Below are 21,191 nucleotides of genomic sequence, written 5' to 3' on the forward strand. Positions count from 1 at the left end.
TAGTATCAAATTAGACAAATTTTGGTAAATTTTAGACAAACCCCTCTCAAAAAAAAAAAAAAAAAAAAAAAACTACATTAATCTTCTAAAATCACTTTACATCGATCACAGATTTTTATAAAAGCTCACCTTCGGTTTAGCCGCTCTGTAAACATCAAAAAGTGTATCAAGCAAGGAGATATGCTTTCACAATTCCTTTTCTTTGTTGCACTAGGTGTATCAGAATCGGCCATTAAAAATGCTGTATATGAACTTAAATAAATCAACTTACTATCTTTCGAACTTTATAACTACTTGAAAAATGTAATTCAAACCCTAATTTTTCCAATTAAAGGAGCAAAGACCAATTTTAAAAAAAAAAAATAACAAGTTTAATAGCAAATTATGCAATATTTGTTTTTTTTTAATCGGTTTTCTTTAAAAACGATTTAAAGAAAATCAACGAAATTTTACTTAGTTCGATTATGAAAATATATATAAATTCCAAAAAAATCACTTACCTATGAAAAATTCTATTCAATGTGTACTTCTGTTGTCCAATGTTTAAGAATTTATCCATATTTATACATATATTCCATGTCCTTTTTAAATAAAATACTTTTTAAAACAAAGATTAAAAAAAAAACGCGAAGTCAGATTTATTGACTGTTCAAATAAAGGGAGAGAAATCTCTGATATTTTTATTGCGTATTAGTATTTTGGGGCCTCCATAGTTGGAAAATTAATTAGTATTTTGGGGCCTCCATAGTTGGAAAAAAGCACACATTCACTTATAAGTTTTTCCCGTTAAGCAAAAAATCTAGTTGACCGATTTTTTTTTTAATTCTCTAAATGAAATACACAAGTTTTTTATTATCATATCTTATTTCTACTTTATCGAGTGAATTTTTTTTAAATATCTAAAAAAGAAAACATTGAATGAAATAGAAAACATTGCCGTCAGCATCCGGTATTTACTTGAAGATATAAGCATAGCATGTGCTTTAATTTAAAAAAAAATCAATGTGGTTTAAAAAAAAAATAGTTTTACACTTTGGACTTTACAGGTAAATTTCCAAAAAAACACTTCTTTTTTTTTTTGTTTTAAATTAGAATATTTTATTTATTGATCTTTTATCTTCAATTTGTGATATATAAAATTTTGGTAAGTAAATTAATTATTTAAATTTTGATAGACATTTCAAAATGGGGGCGGGGTTTAAAAAAAACGTTTGTCCAAAATATTATATTCAGTTTATTAGAAAGAGCATAAAATTTCACATTGACCCTGAAAATACCGTAAAAATTGAACCAATAGAAAAATTTTGATAGATTTTTAAAGTTTCAAAATTGAAAAAAATTTCACTCGTAGAATTCAATTGATTTCATACATAAAAAAAAAATGGCTTGTTGAACGTGCACCGGCACTTTGTAAACACTGTTTTTTAAAAAATAAAAAATAATATTTTTATTATTTTTTAAACAACTTTAATAGTTTATTTTGGAAGTATATTCCATACAGAAAATAAACAATCCATTTTAAAAAGAAAAATTACGAGTTTTTTTTAATATTTTATTCGCAGTTTTCTTTCTGTTAGGCATGTCAAAACTTCCCCCAAAATTCTAATACTGTTACACTAGTTGATGCCATGCTTAAGACAGAAGAGACTTGCCAAAGCGGTTTTTCTATGGGTGGACAAATCCTTTCCAACCTCTCCTACGCTGATAACATCACTCTTGTTAATGAATGCACATATAAATTCTAAGTTTTTGTTAATCTATAAGCAAAGAATACAAAGGAAATAGAATTAGAAATAAACCTAGAGAAAACAGATTGTATGTCTACAGTTTAACCTAAATATGACTTTTCAGAGTAAATTCTTCAAACAGGTCAGCCAATTCATTTATTTATGGCATTAACTGATTTTCTCCAGTGATCATAAGACGATATTGAAACACAGAATTGGGTTGGATTGGGAGGCTTTCCAAAGACACAGCACCATTCTAAAATCAAAAAGGGTGCCAATAACAGTTAAAGTAAAAGTTTATTTAATTTATGTCCTCCTAATAGTTTTATATGACTTTCATTGTATCACATGGGCTAAAAAACTAGCCAATCAAATTGAGGTTTTTCAAATCACGTAATGCGTTTCATTATGGGACATCGCCGGATCGAAAAAAACAAAATATCCACCCTCCGTCAAACTACTTCCCTACCCCCTCTATTCGATAAAATCAAAAGTAAAACCCTTAAACTTTTTGGCCATGTCAAACGATCAACCACTGGCCTGTCAAAGTTATGATTTGAGACTATGCTAGAAGGCAAAAGAGACAGAGGAAAGCCAAGGAGAGCAAATGTTTTTGATTGGACATCTCTCAACAGTTGGGCATCCATCAACCAACTTGCCCTGGATCGGAAGGAATGGCAAAAAATAAGTCACATGGGTATGCAATCTGCACCAAGCGGAGGATGCGAATCATGAATGACCAAAATTTTCGTCACTTATTTATGAATCATAACCGCGACGGGATAGGAACTCCAAATCACCTAACTGCATTCTCAGCAATTACTGCCATCCATAGTTGTTGTCGTCTCACCACGTTTTGGCCAAGTAAACCTCTTGGGTAGATAAGGCAGATAATTCTCACCTGGAACCATAGAGATTCAACGTCTCTATCCACTCTTCCACGGGCCCCGAAGGGTGATCAAGGTTGGATTTTTGGTCTTATAAATCCACGTTTATTTATTATCTGATCTTCCATGGTTGGGTTCGTACTACCTGTCATAGGCAAGAAGAATAGTTAGCCGAAACCTCGTGAAACCACAACTAAGAAAGATGAGGATGATAGTTCACAATAAATACATGAATAAATAATACTCATCTCAGTAATGAATTCCAATTAAATGATATATATACCATGGATAATCATTACTTTTTCCCAATACAAGTTAATTACAACTGTAATTCAATTAAAAAATTTTATTATTTTAATATTAATATATGTGTGCCACTGTCTGTCGTCAGTTTTCAGCTTAAACTTCAAACTTCTCATGCATCCAGACATTAGCTAATTTCCACTATATGGACCGACTTGAGGAGCCTCATCCTTACAATTAGAACAAAACCACTCCCCTAAGGTATCTTGATCATTAACTCCCACGTAACTGAAATGGTACTATCTGTCACAGGAATCATAGCACACCATTGGCGATGTTCCATCATTCGGAACAGAACAGGTTGGACAGTAAAAGGGACCTTCTTCTTCTATAAACTCAGTTGATGCAATATCATTATTACCCTTAATTTCCAAGGGCACAAGGTTTTTTAAGGAATGGACCTGTTCGCGCCCATCCTTAAGAACAACCACGGAACGAACATTACTGTCGCTTCCAGTAATTAATTTGATTATTTTACCAAGATTCCAAAATTGCCTGGTTATGTTGGGTAAGTACTATCTCTCCAACAGATAACTTGGGGGCACAATTGCTCCCGATTTTGGCATCGACTTTTCTTAGTGACAAGAGGTAATCATTATGCCAGATACGATTGAAGTTTTCAACAAATTTAGTCCTCATTTCGAGGGAATGTAATAAGGCAGTCTTATTTGGGGGGGGGGGTCATGACATAATTCAGCATCATGATTATTAATAAGCAAATGAGGTTGACATCCTGTTTGAAGAAAATAATTCGGAGTTAAAATACTAAAGTCTTTGTTGGCAGAAACAATATAAGTGAGGGGTCTGTCATTTATTGCCTTTTGCACATCAGAAAGTGCAGTCAGAAATTCAAAATAATCCAACTTTCTTCTGCCCAACAGTTTCCTCAAACATTGTTTGACAGTTTTAATTAGTCTCTCCCAGGCTTCCCCTGCCAGGTAGAGTAAAGGGGAATTGTTCGATGGACGATGTGTATGGATTTAAATTGTTCCTTCAACTCGTCCAATTCGAGCACGTTCGATAACGATATTCCGGACGCAACAAAGGATTTTGTATTATCGGAATATACATGCGTAGGGATACCATATAAATTGGTAAACCTAACAAAGGACAGCATAAAAGAGCGGGTGCTCATATCCGGCAAATAATTTTAAGTGAATTGCACGCAAACTCATGCCTGTAAAGAGTAAAATGTACATTTTAACTCCAACTTTAATAGAAAATTGACCGGTGAAATCCACACTGACTTGTTTGAATGGGTAAACAAAGTTCACCCTATGAGCAGGCAATACTGATCCTACGGATGCCTTACAAGGCAGAGCATTTATTTTTTTACATACGGTGTAAGTACGCACGGAGGCTTTAATTGCTTGTCTCCCCTGAGGGATCCAACCCCCAGACAGCCTTAACTTACTGAGAGTTGAATTAACCCCCATGTGGCAATAGTTAAGATGAGCTTCCTTAATCGCCAGTTTTGTTAAATAATGATTTTTTCCCCAAAAAAGGGGGAAACTTGACCTCGAAAGGCAGAATATCAGAATTCTGTATCCTACCTCTGGTTCTAATTGACCCATCTTTATCAAGGAATAACCCTAAGGCAGTTACCCTAGGGAGAGGCACTTTCCCGGATGGTTGTTTCAAGTAACCTAGTTCATGAGAGAAGGCCTCCATTTGCATGTTAGCAAATAGCAATAATTTGGCCCTATTAAAATTGTCAGCACTATGGTGATGCAGCAAATCATAAAATTTCAACACTTTTTCTAAGACGCTGATTGTCTTAGATAAGCTGGAATATCTTGTAATATCCAACGGGAAGGTATTTTCAGAAGGATGTGTCTCCTGAGAGTACAAACATGATACAATCTTTTTATTAGTTTCGTTTAGACAAGGTAAGGGTGAGATTGGCCAATCGATGCCATCTCTATTGAGCCATTCCGGTCCATACACCCTGAAACTGAATAACTGGGAAAATTTAGGAGTATTGATACCTCTAATTTAAAAATCTGCCAGATTTTCCGATGAAGAAACATTTTAATTTTGGTAGAACGCCAAATTTTATATTAATATTTTCTGAAAATATTTTGATCTCTGCGATTCTGTTTTCAATGACTATATTTTTCTTGGATCCTTTACCATTTAGGACCCACGAAAGAGCAACTTGGGAATCAGACATCAGGAAAAAATTATCAATATTAAGGGGCTCCAGAGCACCCAAAACTTGAGGGGCTACCTTAAGGGCTAAAAACAATAGTTCCAAAGTGGGAAGTTACTTCCCCTTTGATTGGGGTCACTCTGGCCTTTACGAACAATTCGCTCCCTGTTTCTCATACAGGGTGAATCCGTATGCGTTTTTCGACACGTCACAGAAACAAATAAATTTGACAGACTGATTTTCCGACAATACACTCCAGGGAAATTCAAACTTCCCCAAGTCGTTTAAATCCTTGGTATGGGTTTGCCACAGCTTATTCAGCTCTTCGGGTATCCACTCATCCACGATAACTTGCTTTTCCAGATCAAACTGACAATGATCTTCCCCTGTATCGTGACGGGGAGTAGCATAGACAAAGGGTCATACACTCCTGATATTTGCAAAAGAATCCCCCGTTTGGTATTAACCTCGGGGTCCACTAAAGTGGGAGAAGGTTTGAACATATGGGAGGAGGGAAAATATTACGCAAACTTGCCGTGTCATCATGATTTGAACTCTTCTAGTTTTTCCTTGTCCACAGCCGATAACTTAACTTCTTCATCAATTCCTAATAAGTCGAGACTGAGCAATGTCTCTACCCCTCGTTTAACGGTGAACTCGGAGAAGAAAGGCTTCAATCTGTCCTCATAAGAGAGTGTCGGGTTTAGCGCAGACTCAATCAAATGTTGCATTGAGGGATTTCACAACACAATTAAAGGGAGGCGAATCTACCTTATTCAAATCTTTATTCAAAAAATGTCGGCTCTCGACAAACGGAATTATGAAATTTCCATGTCGCCATGCGTTTCCATTAAGACACTCAACTAGCTTGAGATTATTTAACTTGCTCAAAAGATCCAAACCAATAATCCCCTTAATGGGAGTTCCGTTCAACTTCTTATAACCGGGACCAAGCTGGAAACCTTCTTGAGACAAGTTATCGACAACTTTATTGAAATTATCCACTTCGAGTTTTAAATTTAAATCTTTGGAAAATAACACCACAAATTTAAAGGGATTTTGATCACCTAATTTAATCGATATGCAATCTCAAGGAGTCACTGCCGATCAACGTGTTCACCGCCATATCAACTTTCTTGTGGTTTATGCTTTTATCAGAGTACAATTTAAATAGAATTTCCTGGGCAAAAAAACGAACGTTGACTCTCAGTATCAATCAAACAGAAGAAATAGAGTGGTCATCCATGTGCTTTCATCGACATTCTAAGGACGAGAAAAATGCTATTCTGTGATTCAGAATATGTTTTTCGGCCCACAAAGGATTTATTTCCTTTAGGATACATGAAAATGGGTTTTCAACCCACAGACTGCACATGGGTAAGGAAATCCCTTACTACCACGACAAACTGGCTCTGAGTGTTCACCCAGACACCGAGTACATAATTTTAACTGTTTACCCCTTCGGCATTTTGCCTCGAAGGTAGGAAACTTACTACCGTTCTTAATCGAATGATCTGTAGCTTTGCACAGTTTACATAATAACTAACGTAATGTACTTGCAATAACCCTTATCCCTGAGTGACTTCCGGGCCTTGATAAGTGGTGACCACTGTGTAAAAAAAAAAAAAGAAAAAAAAAAAAGTGGCCTTCCCTTCACGTGGAGAAGACGCCATATTGTATTTCATCTTGGTTGAAGAAGGCGCCAATTTTGCTGTACAAATATCCCGCTGAACCTCGAGCGGGGTGGCTAATAAATATTCCATAATTTCAAACACATGGGACATAATATTATTCAGAGAAGAGAATCTTTCATCATCAATTCTCTTATAACGTTAGGAAATTTAGCAAATAATATGTGGGCTATTAATGCCCCTGAGGTCCCACCCTCAGCAAAAAAATCAGTCCCATAGCACTTGTCAAGTTTGGTCAAATCTCTCTTAACTTTCTTGAGAAACGACTTTAAATTTTAAAATCCGTTATAACAGACGGAGGAGGAATAATTTCCTCAAAACCCCGGTTTTTAATCAAATCAGGGTTCAAATATTTTTCCCTTAACAATTTTAGGCTACATCATAATTATCTGATGTTACATCTAGACTGGAGATTATATCAAATGCATCCCCATCCAGTTTTGATTTCAACACTAACAGTCCTGTCAGCTTTATTTAAACTATCAGTGCAAAATTAGAATTTGTTCAGAAATGTTCTGAATGAAAATTTGTCATCTGTGGACATGCCGGAAAACCTCGGGCAGTCCAATTGCATTTTTACAGGCGTCGAAGCTTGCAAAACTTGAGGTGTATCTAATTTCAATTTTAATGAAAGCAATTTTTCTTCTATTTCTGAAGAAAAAATTTTCTGAAACCTCGCAAAGCTGTAATTTCTCCTCTTCTGGAGTCTTGACTAGAATTTGGTCTATCAGGTCATCCGAGTTTCTTAACCAAACTCTAATTACCGCTTCTCGGGATTTGAAAAAATCTGGTGAAGGGTCATTAACTTCCAACCACTTTACCGCATTATCAATGTGGAACCTTTTGGTCTCCCATTTGGACCTTAGTTCCTTTAGGGCCATATTTTGTGCCTCGAGAACCATTAATAAAATGACAGATGTCATTATCTGCAAAAATTAAGGTGGCAAAACCGCCAATATTCCAAAACAGAATTATGTAATCACAAATAAAAAACTGGGGGGGGGGGGGTTAAACCCTTTCCCTCTCCTACTATTTTTAAATAAAATAGCAGCAGTATAATTATCTGCAAATGCTAAGATGGCCAAAACCGCCAATATTATTCCAAACGGAATTATGAATCACAAATAAACACGCTAACGAAATGGCCGCCAGCGATTAAGAAGCCAAATTAGGGCTAAGCTCTAACGAATAATCGAGTTACCCATTTATAACCAAATGCGAAATACCCGAGCTACCTATGATGCCTAACAAGTGGAGGGGGGATTAAACCCTTTCCTGTCCTCTAAAGATGTCTTTTTTTTAATAACAAATTTTCAATTCACCCTATCACTTGAAAACTGACAACAGCCACACAAGCAATTAAGACATTAACATGGCATCACAATTACAATCAACATTAGCAATTTCAATTTAAACATGCTAACGAAATGGCCGCCAGCGATTAATCTCAATTTAAATCCATGATTTAAATCAAATTAATATGACACATTCAAAGAGTGACTTTTACAATTAACAGTTAAATTGCAAAAAAATCATTAACAGTTTCTTTAGTCCTGTGGGTTTTTTTTTATATACGTCTACAGAATTTGAACCAATTTTGTTTGTTTTTTTTTCAATTTAGTCACGTACAAATGATTCACGTGGGATCCTAATTAAAAAAAAAAATGCAATTATAATACGCTAGTGAATTACGACCCCAATATTAAGATTGAATTAAATTATTATCTAACGTTATTTTAAACATAAGAAGAATTCCAATTTTTTTTTTTAATAGTGCAACAAATCGTTAAACAAAACTTATTAATGTCTTATTAGTTTGTTTTTTGTTTTTTTTTGCGACATAAGTTACCTTAACGAAATAATTACATTTCTGATTTAATGAAACAGGGAAAAAATTTTTATCCTTTAATCTGCTCAAATTATGAAAAAAAAAAAAAATGCTGCTCGTCTTAAATCAAGAATTTACACAAATTATAACTAATTATTACGTTAGCAAAATGAGATCTTATTACGCTTTGCAAAAAAAAAAAAAAAAAAATATTTAAACTAGCCATTTTGCAAAATAAGAATCTAAACGTCTGCACAAGAGGACCATTTTTTTTTTTTAACTAGGGCTTGCATTAAAATGAAAATCTTCCTAAACTGATCGTTTTTGCAATAAAAATGAGTGTGTAAGAAATTTCTTTCCTACCCGCTCAATTTTCCTCCCTGCAGAAGCAAATTAATTCCACAAACAAAAACCATACGTTTAAACTCAAAATTTATTCACTATGTAACAGCCATGAAAGTTCTTTGGTTCTGGTAAGTCCTTTGCAAAAACGGTGTCCGAATTTGCTTCCATGCGCATGGAGCATTTAGTTAGAATTCCTTTTGTTGGAATGTTCATTCATTGTTCCTTTGGAAGAATCCATGTTGTTCATGAAAAACACGGCGGGAATGATGACGCCTATATTCAGGCATATGTGAATCCCATAGGACTCATCAAGAAATAAGTTCCAATAATCGGATAATAACAATATCGGTAGTAGAATGTCCTTCTTGGTTTGAATAGGTCCAGCAAATAGGTTGTCTCTGTTTGTAGAGTTGAGTCCTTCGTTCACCGACTGTTTGGTACCCATGATGGAATTATCTTGGCTCCCTCTACAGAGGAGCCGCTGGGTTGAGTCTATCCCGTTCTGTGTTTTTTGCTTAGACTGAAAAATAAGCATGAATACAAAAAGGGCGCCAAGTCAAAATCACCTGACACATTTAAATTTAAACCAATCATAGATCGGCTAACAAACCGTGTAGGTGGCCTAAAAGAAACATGGTGGTTGAATACGGAATTTCTCACAATATTTTTTGTGCGTTAAAGGATATATTAAAAAAAAAAAGAAAAAAAAAAGCATTTAACAAAAAGAATAAAACCACACTTTATTTTTTAAATAACGTTATCATGAAACAAAATTCTCAACATGAGGAGAGGTAACCGGAAATGAAGTGAAAACAGTAATTATAAAGATTGTAGCAGTTAACAAACTATTTACTATAAGCGGATCAATGGCCAGTGCCAGAGTGATTCGGCCACACTGACCAATTGGTTGGAAGGGCGCATTGATTTGAGCTGTCCCCTTAAGGACTATTTTTAGCCCTTTGGGATGCGATCGCCAGAGAGACGCCAGCAAGCGACCTATACAGACCTCTCAGATACAATCTGGCCTTTTCTAAATAAACCTTTTATTATTGTTTTGTTAAAAGCAATGTCGTTTGGCCTTGTTTTTATTTAAGTAATTATTAGGAGAGAAATGCACATTTTCTTCCTATAAGATAACCTTCACAGCCATTTTTTTTCCTAGTCTAAGGGCAATAACTCTTCATCATGGAATTTGGAAGCAATGGTAATTAATTCGCAGTTATTGGATTTGATGGCGAAATTTTAATTTTAAATTATATCATAGAATATCGAAGCGAAAAATGATTTATTTATCTTTCTTTAAAAGAAAAAAATATTTGGTAAAATAAAAATATTCCATACACATGATGATCGCCATATTTGAAACAATACAAAATACGACAACACGACCTTGACATTGTTTAATATTTGGTTTTCTTTTAAAACTATTAAAAAAAAAAAAGAAGTGCGAATAAAAAAAAAATACATTTAGTAACCAGTTTTTGTTTAAAAGGAAATTTATCTCTAAATGTGTTTTTTTTTAATTTATATATAATTAAAAATCGGCATTTCAAAATCGGACTTAATCGAAAAGTTAAAACAATGTATTCCTACGCCAAGAACACCGGAACGTTGGAAATGGAAACTTTTCTTTATTTAAATTGTTTTAATAGTCTGAGCCCAGTCTCTTGTGTCATAAAAACGCTGAGAGATTGGCTTTACTGGGTCGTTCGCTAGAGGAGAATGCTCCTTGGGTCCCTGTGGTTGAGAACTCATTTCCCAATCTCAAACCCGACCTCTCGGTAGAAGGTTGTTGTAAACTGAGGGGGGAGTCCAAGTTCTTTGCCGAATGTCGGACTGCACTTAGAGCTTTGCCGGGGACTAGTGTCCTCAATCGGCCTAGGAAGAGACTTTATCGGGAGTTAGTGGTGCGCACCGCGAAGGATCCTCTTTGTAGGCGGTTAGGTTGGTCGATGGAGGTTAACCGCTATGAATGGAGTTGGGCGCCGGGACAGCATTTTCTGACTAACTCGGAATTTTCCCTGACCTGGCAGCTGGTCCAAAAAGCACTGCCCCTCTTCAACGAATTCAGCATGTACAAAGAACAAACAAGGGCCTGGTGCCTGCGCTGCGACGAACACAAGCTCGAATCGGTCGAGCATGCATTTTTTCGTTGTAGCCGGATTCAGGCCCTATTGGAGTACGTCGGAGAGGTAATGGTTCACATCGATGGCGAGTGGCCGCTCGATCTCGACGCAGGATATTTTGTCTACAACATGGAGCCGCCGTTCCCCAGAGATTTTTTGGTTTTCCTGGCGATCCTAGCAGTAGCGTGTATGGTGATCTGGATCACACACCTCAAATTGGTCCGCGAATGGACATCTGTTCCAGATCGGGATCTAATCATTTACTTTAAACATCTGCTTAAAGTAAAGATCAGATGCACACCCAACATGCAGATACCTTTTTTGTAAATATGTTTTCTTTTATTCCAAACGCTGGGGAATCAGTAGCTAGATTAGTGTCCTCGCTAACTGATCCACAGAGTGAATGAGGTATTATGGTAAATGTTGCCAGTCAAGAGTAAGACTCCAAAGTCTTCTTTTTCCACATTTGTTACTTTAGTCACAAAGACCCTGTACCCTTCCCCTTCCCAATTTCTTATAGGGCCTTGTGCCTAATTTTGTTGTGAGTGAATTTACTGTTTTGTCCAATTTCATTATTGTATAAATCATATTTTTACCAGCAATAAAATATATAAGATCAAAGTGTAGTATTTGTTCCGGCAGATACTGCAAGCAAAGGCCATATGTGGGGGCGACCCCACATATAAGACCTTGGTCAATGTAGGGGCAACCCTTCATACCAATTGTCACTATCCAGCTCCCATTTCCCACCCATCGGGAGCTGGTCCCCCCTTTCCCTCCCCCCTCCCTCCTTCTCCACATTAAAAAACGGCCTTGTGCCTAATTTGTTCAGTGGGGAAGCAAATAAATACAATCTGTTCTCAGCTCTTATCTGCGGTCTGCACTAGAGTGTCCGAGTTTCGAGCTCAGACCTTTGGTTTAGAGTCTTTCTTTTTTGCTTGCTCCTGCAAGGATCAGCCCCTTCTTTGGGGATTGGACCCACAAGGACTTGTTTTTGTCGTTGCTTGTTTTTGTTATTGCCCTCGGGCAACTTACTAACTGTTGCTTTCTTCTTGTTTTTCAGACAGTCCGGGATCCAGCTAGTGCTTAAGCAGCCGGCAGGGCCAAGGGAAACCGACGTGCCTTTTTAGGCGAAGACCCCCTTGGTTTCCGAATCGGCGGGTTCTAGTTGGACTCAGGGCTATCAAATAGATGGAGCAGGCCTCTGCTCTTGCCACCTTGGGGGACGCCCCCAGGTTTAGTGGTCGAGAAGGGTTTAGGGGGTGCCGTCCCGAAAGGCACCCCCAGTAAGAGAAGGGTTTCGGGGGTCGCCACCTCCAGTTCGGACGGTTCATGTGCGGTTCCAGGGGCCGCTGCCCACAGTTCGGTTGGTACGAGGTCGGGGGTTGCCACCCCAAAAGGCAACCCCAGTGCGGTCAGGTCATGTTCTGTTTCGGGGGCTGCCACCCCAGAAGGCACCCCAAGTTCGGTGATGTCCAGTAGGGTTTCGGGCGCGGGGACTGTCACTCCAGAGGGCACTCTTAGTACAGTCAACGCAGGCGATTCCAGTTCAGGAGCGACCCAGAGCTCAGGAGACGCAGTGGCCTTCACCGGTGTTTCTGTGGTGGACGCCACCCTAGGACCTTCTGCTATAGCCGGAGAGAATGCAGACAAACCCTGGAGGATGCCAGCAACAGTGGTGGCTACGATCAGGGAACAGGTGGTAGAGGCCTGGAGAAACTACATTCAGCAAACTCCAGGCGGTGAGGACGAAGAGCTGTGGAAAGCGACGGCGGCCAAAAAGAAAAAGAGACGGCCGGTGAAGCGTTGGTGGGTATTGGAGGAGGAGGCAGCATCATCAACACCATCGCCGTCGAACCAGTCACAGTCAGAGAAAAGCAGCCCCCGAAGCCAGCAGCGGAGGGTTTACGGAGGATGAAATCTATGGATGTTTTCGTAGTAGATGGGTGCTCCCCGGAAGTGGGGTGATCAGGAAGTGTGGAGCCGGCAAAGAAGGAGGAGTGGCCAGCCCTCGCAGTAACAGATTCCCCAATTCCGGCAGCCCAAAGGACACCGTCAGCAGCAGTAGTAGCAGCAACAGCTAAAGGAAAGACTGCAGAGGAACAGCAGAGTTTGGGCCCGAAACAATGAACGACAAGATCCTCTGTATTCTACAAACAACTGTTTGAAAATAAATATAAAGAATTTACAATGGGGAACAACATTGAGGTGGTCCCAGAAACCCTCGAAAGAATAAGGGAGCGATTGGTCTCTCTGCTCACCTTAGATGCGACGGGCAAAGGACTGATGGGCGTCCCTAAGGACCGGATGATGGAGCTGCTAGGGGAACTAAAGATCTCCGCACAGTACGCCATACGAAGATTCAATGCCATGTGGGAGGTCCTCTTGCCGGCAAAGGAAGAAGCAGAAAAACTGTCACATGGCGAAACGTCAAGTTTTTTTTTTTTTTTTTTTTACACAGTGGTCACCACTTATCAAGGCCCGGAAGCCACTCAGGGATAAGGATTATTGCAAGTACATTACGTTAGTGTGGAGATTTGATGAAGTGTTTACTTAAGGGGGTGGTTCATTAGGAATTTGTTAACGTTGGACTTGAACACATCCAAGTTGTAGTCAGGTGGGAAGCAGGCAGACGGAACAGAGTTCCACAGGCGTGCAGTTCTAAGAAAGAAGCTTTGTTCATGGAATCCACATTTTGATTTAGGCACAGATAAAGAGTGGGGGAAATTTTTCACAGTGGATTCGGCTAGACAGGTGTTTTTCGTGAAAGATTGGCGAGGGGGGACCAGAGATTGGAGTTCAGACGAGCACCTGCCATAGAAATAACGATAAAACAAGGATAGGCTCGCAATGTCTCTTCTGTGGGAGAGAGGTTGCAGGGTAGAGGAAAGGGCATCCCCCACTAAGCCACGAAGTTTATTTTGTACTCTGTCAAGGCAGGATAGGCTGTTTTTAGCAGCTCCTGCCCAGATATGGCAGCAGTATTCCATCCTTGGACGTACTTGGCTTTTATATAGATAGAGAATTGCATCATTAGTGAGATATCTTGTGGAGCGGTAGAAGGATCCCACCATCTTTCCAGCGACCTTGGCAACAGACTTGATGTACGTGTTCCATTTCAGATCAGGAGTAAAGGTCAAACCCAGAAGCTTGTCAAAACACGGGGCCTCTCCCAGACAAGAGCCATCCATCCCAATTGATGCCAGATGGGGATCAGAGCGTTTATGATGTAATGATAGGAGCTTGGTCTTAGATGCATTAAATGTAACCAGCCACGTCTTCCCCCACTGAACCACACGCTCGAGATCAGAGGAGAGAGAATCAGAGAGAACTTTGTCATTTATAGCCTTTGATGTGTTGCCGTAGATGGTCGTGTCATCAGCATAGATGTCAACGAATGATTTAAGTATGTGTTTAGGGAGGTCATTGATGTAGGAAGAGAGTTGGGCCCAGGATTGACCCCTGAGGGACTCCAGCATTAATACTGCAGGCCTCTGATTTTTGTCCATCGACCACTACTCTTATGAGTCTATCGGAGAGAAATGATTTAATGATTGAGAAAACATTTCCAGTTATACTGTAGCTGAAATCTTGTGAAGAGGAGTCTACAGTTACAATTACAGAGTGCCATGTTTTCTAATAGAGGAGCAACTGGGGGCCATCATGTCCTAGTATGGTGAGGTAGAAGGGACTGAGGCTATGGAGGGCCCCCGTAACATCATGACCGGGGACCTACCGGTTCAGAATGCGGCTGTCCAGGAAGCAATTCAATGGAATCCCCGCCCAGCTGACTTGTGAGGGCTGGTCAATGGCCGTCATTGTGGGGGGCAGAAAACCACAGTGTTGGCAGTGCCAAAAAACGGGCCATGTAGAAAGATTCTGCCCTCTGAAGAAAACTGCAGCTGAGGCGAAGTAGCCGGAAGAGGAAGTGGGGCAAAAGAAGGCAGAATAGTCTAGAATGGAGGAGGAGTCTGATGCGAATAAATGGGGTAAGGTGGTGGCGAGGAAAGGAAAAAAAGCAGAACCGGCTCCAGAGGGAGCAAATAGAGGAGTGGCAACAGCCACAAAAAGGAAGCTGAGAGCAGCTCGTCAGGCTCCGAAAGCGATGGAGGTGAGGAGAAGACAAAGCAGAGAGGAAAGAGAGAAAAAAAAAGAAGACCAGGATCCTGAACTTCCGGAAACCCAACTCCTCCAGGAGGAAGTTCAGCTAACCCCACCCCTATTCACCACTCCTAATACCGAAATGGAGTAGATGGAAGCTCCAGCGGAAATTGAAAAACCGGAACCAGAACTGAAACAGGAAGTTCAGAAAAAGTTGGCAGTCCTGAGGGAAGGAAAATCCAGAAAGTTTCCTTACTGGCCCGGGGAACGAATCTGTGAAGCCGACCTGAGCCATACGGTCAGTGACCTAAACGGCAGACAAAGAAAACACTTGAAGGAGTTGGAGGGCCTCAGAAAGGTCGATGAGAAAGAGGTCACTGACTCAAGGAACTTCCATGATGCTCCATCAATGATAATTTTCTTCCGGGTGAATAGCGGAGTGAGGGTGAAAGCATTATGGCGAATGCTAGAAGCCGGGAAATCTGCTTTCCCAGGTCTAAAAATAGTAGACGGGGAGCACCCATCACTTAGCAAAATAACGACCCTCTTTACGTTCACCCCTCCTTCTTTAGGGCACTAAAAATGACGTTCCCCTTGGATGTGGGGGGCCTGGCTCGAGATGGACGGCTTACGTCCGATTTGCTCACAGGCAGTCTCGCTCAGGCCTTTGACGTACTGACCCCCGAGGACTTCAGACCCTTAGTCGACGAATATTACTAGTTAGGGAAATATGGCCACGGGCTTGAACCTAGCTAGTTTGAATGTGAGGGGCATGAGATCTCGAAGCAAGGATGTTCGCATGCTGAGGAATCTCATGGCCCTTGAGGTAGATATAGCTGCACTGCAGGAGACTCACTTTGTTGGGGCCGGGGACTTCGATGTACTGGTAAGCAATTTTGATGTTTACTCAGCATATGGCAGCCTTCAGAGCCGGGGGGTTTCTGTACTAGTGAGTCGCACCCTGTCTGTGACGTTTATCATTGTCCACGCAGACGCTCATGGGAGGCTGGTCGTGATCGATGTTGCCGTTAAAAGAGGCATGTTCCGAATCATGGCAGTTTATGCACCTAACATTCACAGTGAGACGGTTTCCTTTTTTCGGCGGGTGGAGGTGTTTCTCTCTTCGGGTCCGGAGCGGGTAGTTTTAATGGGGGACTGGAATGCCGTCCTGGACCCTAATATAGATAAGGTCGGGGGGTTAGATGGTCGGGGCGGTATGATCACAGCCTGTCTGACCTGATGGGCTTCTGCGATCTGGTCGACAGGTTCCATCTAGATAACCCCGGGATAGAGATGTGGACGTGGTATACTAGTTCGGCTGTCTGTCCGAGCACATACTTGGAGAGAATGTTAATTAGAAGGGGTGACATAGATTTCCTATCTTGTCCCATGTTCCACTGGCTAGGTCATTCGGACCACAAACTCATGTTGGCCCATCTGAAATTAGGTAATAGGCCTAGGTTGGCTGGCTACTGGAAGTTGAACGTGTCCTTGTTGGAGTCGAATGACTTCCGGGAGAAGCTGACATCACTAATTCAGAGGGAGTTAGTGGGGGCAGTTACCGGGAGTAGCTGGTAGGCTAAGCTTAAGGCTACCATTAGTCTCTTTTGTGTCCAATATAGCCAACACCTCGCATTAACTAGAGCGCGGACCAAAAGGCAGCTAGATGATAGACTGACCCGGGTGGTGGCAGGGGGGGATTCCCTCGAACTAGCTCTAGTTTAGGGGGACCTGAATCGCTTGGCTAGCGAGCAATATGCAGGTCAGATAGTTAGAGCTAGATTAAACAGTCTCCAATGAAGCCGTGAATGTTGACGCTGTTGAGCGTAAGGCCGTCCTAAGATGCGGCTTGGATGGGTACATTCGGGAGGTGAAAAACCTGGAAGGGTGCTCTCTCGTATCGGCACAGGAGATCTGCAATGGGTTTCGGCAACATTTGGAAGAACGCTTCACCCAACTACCCAGACTCCACGGCCAGGAGTTTGGCAGCTATTTAGCTGGCTCGCCCCGCCTTACTGTGGCCCGAGCGGATAACTGTGAGAGGATGGTTACGGAGCGTGAGGTCATTACTGCGTTGAAGCAGGTTGGCCACAACAAATCTCCGGGGCTCGATAGTTTACCCTACGAACTGTTCTTGAGGCTGTCGCCCATGTTTGGGGCCCTTCTGATGGGCATGTTTAACCATTGTTTTTCCCAGGACTCGATTCCGAGGCAAGTTACCAAAGGAGTGGTCACACTTCTGAAGAAGGGGGATCAGTATGGAGGGGAGAATCTAGATGATTATAGACCCATAACTCTGCTTAATGCAGATTTCAAGATTTTGTCCTGCGTTCTTGTGAACCGACTGCAGGTTGTTATCGGTGACTTGGTCGAGCCGGATCAGAACTACACTGTGAAGGGTCGATCGATTCAGAACAATCTGCACTTGGTTCGCACGATCATAGAGGGTTTAGAAGCCAACACAGAAGCTGCGCTGATCAATTTAGATCAGTCCAAGGCGTTCGATTGGGTTGAACATGTATTCTTGAGATCTGCTGTGGAAATCAGCGGCTTTGGTCCGGACTTACGCAAGTGGGTTTCTGCTTTGTATCGTGATCCCGTGGTAGTGGTGCAAGTCAACGGTAGGTTGTCGGAGTCCTTTGAGGTCTCCCGGTCAGTGCGGCAGGGTTGCCCTCTGTCGCCTGTTATATGTCCTGGCGTTGGAGCCATTCCTTTGCAAAATAAGGGACGAGGCTGCGAAACTAGTCATGTGCGGCATAGCTCTACCTGGCGGCAAATCTGCCAGGGTGTCCGTGTATGCCGATGACGTCACCATGTTCGCTGCGTACGAAGTTGTCACAGGCACCGTGATCAATTGCAGCAAGTCTGTTGGCCTGCGGTTAGGCGCCTGGACCGGGGTAAACTCGCTTCCAGGTGCGTTCGGCTGGACTGATGGTCCGGTTTAGATCCTCGGAATGTGGTTCGGGCCGGACTTCCAGCTGGACAAGAATTGGTCGGACATACAGACAAAGGTCGAGTCGTCAGTAGGGACTTGGATTCAAAGGAGATTGTCCTTGAAGGGTTGTGCATAGGCATGTGCCATGTACGTATTTCTGTTGATCCTTTACGGCTTGTCTGTTTTTCCCCTGCCTGCGGATCACTGTAAGGCTTTAGAGTGCCTCCTTTTCAAACTTCTTTGGAAGGGAGGAAAGCTGTATGTCCGCAGACAGGTCTGTACGCAGAAGCTTAGCGAGCGAGGCTTGGGAATGCCTGACCTACAAAGTCACAAGCACGCTGAGAGATTGGCGTTCCTGAGTCAGATACTGATGGAGGAAATGCACTGGGTACCAGTCGTGGAGTAAGCTTTTCCACAGCTAATATCCGACCCTGCCACTGAAGGTTGCAGAAGACCGGTGGGGGAACAGCATTTCCTGACCGAATGCCGAGCCGCCCTTAGGGCATTGCCGGGGTCCAGCAGTGGGTACCGCGAAAGATCTGCTGGTGGGGCGGCTACATCTGTCGAGAGGGGAAGTTCTCTCGCTGTGGAGTTGGGCGCCAGCCAGTAGTCATATGAATAACGAAGAGTTTTCCGTCACATGGAGGCTAGTCCGGGACGTGCTGTCATTCTTTGGCAGACTAGCCAGGGATTTCAGGGATAGTGAGTATTATTATCTCCCGTGCTCACGCTGCAACGACGAAGAGGAGGAGGAGACGAGGGAACATGCGTTCTTTCATTGCAGCAGGGTGCGGAGTCTCTGGGAGTATGTCGGAGAGGTAACGGCTCGCATCGACCCCGGTCGGTGCCACTTGATTTAGCATATGTGGTTGACAATGTGGACCCACCATTTACCAGGGCGAAACAGGCGGTGTTTCTAGTGATCCTAGCTGTAGCTAGATTAGTGATGTGGGTTTCACGCTTGGGTATTGTCTATGAGGGGCGATCTGTTTTGGATCAGGATCTGGTCATTTATTTCAAGCATCAACTTAAAATAAAGATCAGATGTGATTGGGAAAGATTGCACCACATAGACTTTGATAGGAGATGGGTGCACAACACTAGCTTGTGCATACAACGAGGTGCTAGGTTCGTGTTTCCACCCTAGTAGTATTGGTCCTAAGGTGCTGGGGTTTATTGGTTTTTCTCGGAACTTAGCCCTTTAGTTAATATAAGGTTTACCTTGTACTATGGGTAGATATTAGGTAGTTAGGCTGTGTAACCTCCAAGAGTGGAAAAGAAGTACTTTGTTTGACTAGGGTAAGTATGCGTGTCGATCCTGTTCCCGAGTCTTTTTATTTTTCGGTAGTCAACATTAGGAGAGCTTCCAAAGATGCCAAGTCCACTTGTTTGTTTTGTCCCCGGCCTGTTTTTGCCCATTACATACTTTATCTTGGAAGACGCCGTCCATCCTTGTTGACCCCAACCCCAAGTTATTTTTGCAGAAGTGCTATCCTTTAGGTCCTCCACTCTCCACTAGGGAACGACCTGCTTGCTTTCACCTCTCCCCTTGGCCCTTGGGGAGGGGACCGGAAGACAGTGGGCGTTCCAATTGACGAATAGCAAGTAGGAAGGGAGGGTCCCCTTACTAACCCGCCCCACAGGCATTTTGTTTATTTGTTTTCTTTTTCTTTCTTTTTGGGTGTTTCATAGTTTGCCCCCCTCCCCATCATCTCACCCCCATTATATATAAAAAAAATATATATATATATATATACTTTTGGTTTTGTAAATAAGTTTTGTTGTGTTTTTTGTAAATATGCAATTTTCTCTTTTCAAAACAGCGTGAATGTTGCCCGCCATCCCATAAGCTGGGGATCAGTTGTTTTAAGTAGGTCCTGATAAGAATGTAGGCGGTTGTGTATAGAATGATAGAGACTCTAACATAGATGTTTTCTTAATAAAATACTTGCTTTTCAATGCAAGTCTAGCGTAGTCCTTAGAAAAGACCCGTTTCCATCCCCCCCTCCCCAATCCCCCTTACTGGCCCTGGTGCCTAAGCTCTTTCGGACCCCAAATGAACCCTTGGCAGTAGATAATGCCAAGGCCGGGGCCGAAAGGCTAAATATCATCGCTTCCGGCCTTTTGGCTTAGATCGCGTGTAGTATCTGTTCTTATCAGCTTAATATCTGATATTACCCTACATTGGCTATTATGATATTGAGCAGATTTTTGCAACTTGGCGAGGAGTAAGGGCTTGCTCCACCTTTGCCACGGGTTGACCTGATATTGCAATACCTCCAGGAATTTCAGCCCAGGTTCCCAGTAGGAAAACAAAATTCGAACCTAAAAACAGACTTTCTCTCTCTAAATTATGTGTAACAAAGATGTAACACCACTGTGTGATGAGGGGGAGGGAAAGCTTATTTTAGAAATTTAATTTTTTATTTTGCCAAAGATTTACAAAACAAAATTTTTCAAGTTTTTAGTCGCGTGCAAGCAACTCTATGAGTCGGTCCGTCGGTCAATCAATCTGTCCGTAACACTTTTGTGCTTGGCCTTTTTGGTTAAGATCAAAGGTCTGTTGTTAATAGATGCTGTTCTTAGCTTTAGTATCTGTTCAGATACATACATTGCGCGAGGCAGTGCTGTTCTGGCGACACATTCTCGTTCCCGGAACACCTGACGAGCTTTTTGGGTAGCTTTCTGTCCGCACCCCCACTTCGTCTGTCTTTCTCTGCCCCCTCCTCACAGGGGGATCCGAGCTGATAATTTACGACCTTCCCGCGAGGGAGGGTCAGAAACACTTTCTCTCTTCCCTCCACTAACTTCCCACTCCCTCTTTCAATTCTATCTCCCCTCTTGCCGCCTTTGGTGCCACTTCTTTTTGGCGCCAAAGTCAGCTCCCCACTTTGGATGCCGACTCCACGTCACTCATTTTGGCGATTTTCAATACAGAGAAGAGAGCTTTTTAAAAATGGACAAACCCAGCCTGGGGGCCACCAATAGAGATACCCCCCAGCCAGGGGGCTACCACAGAAACAAAAACTCCCCAAGAGGACAACTCCCCAACAATAATAATAATAAACCAAAGGACGCCCCCCCCCCAGAAGGAAG

The 21,191-nt window shown here is 41.8% G+C and overlaps 1 non-coding gene across 1 annotated transcript; it reads left to right on the plus strand.

The window, feature by feature from the left end:
* The first annotated feature begins 20,204 nt into the window (after positions 1 to 20,204).
* LOC145256574 (U2 spliceosomal RNA) lies at positions 20,205 to 20,397 on the plus strand. Its single transcript, XR_013864002.1, has one exon. It is a non-coding gene; the product is annotated as a U2 spliceosomal RNA (small nuclear RNA).
* The last annotated feature ends 794 nt before the right edge of the window (positions 20,398 to 21,191 follow it).

The sequence above is a fragment of the Euprymna scolopes genome, chromosome 32 (assembly GCF_053919585.1).
Source record: "Euprymna scolopes isolate OS-2025 chromosome 32, ASM5391958v1, whole genome shotgun sequence".
Taxonomy (NCBI): domain Eukaryota; kingdom Metazoa; phylum Mollusca; class Cephalopoda; order Sepiida; family Sepiolidae; genus Euprymna; species Euprymna scolopes.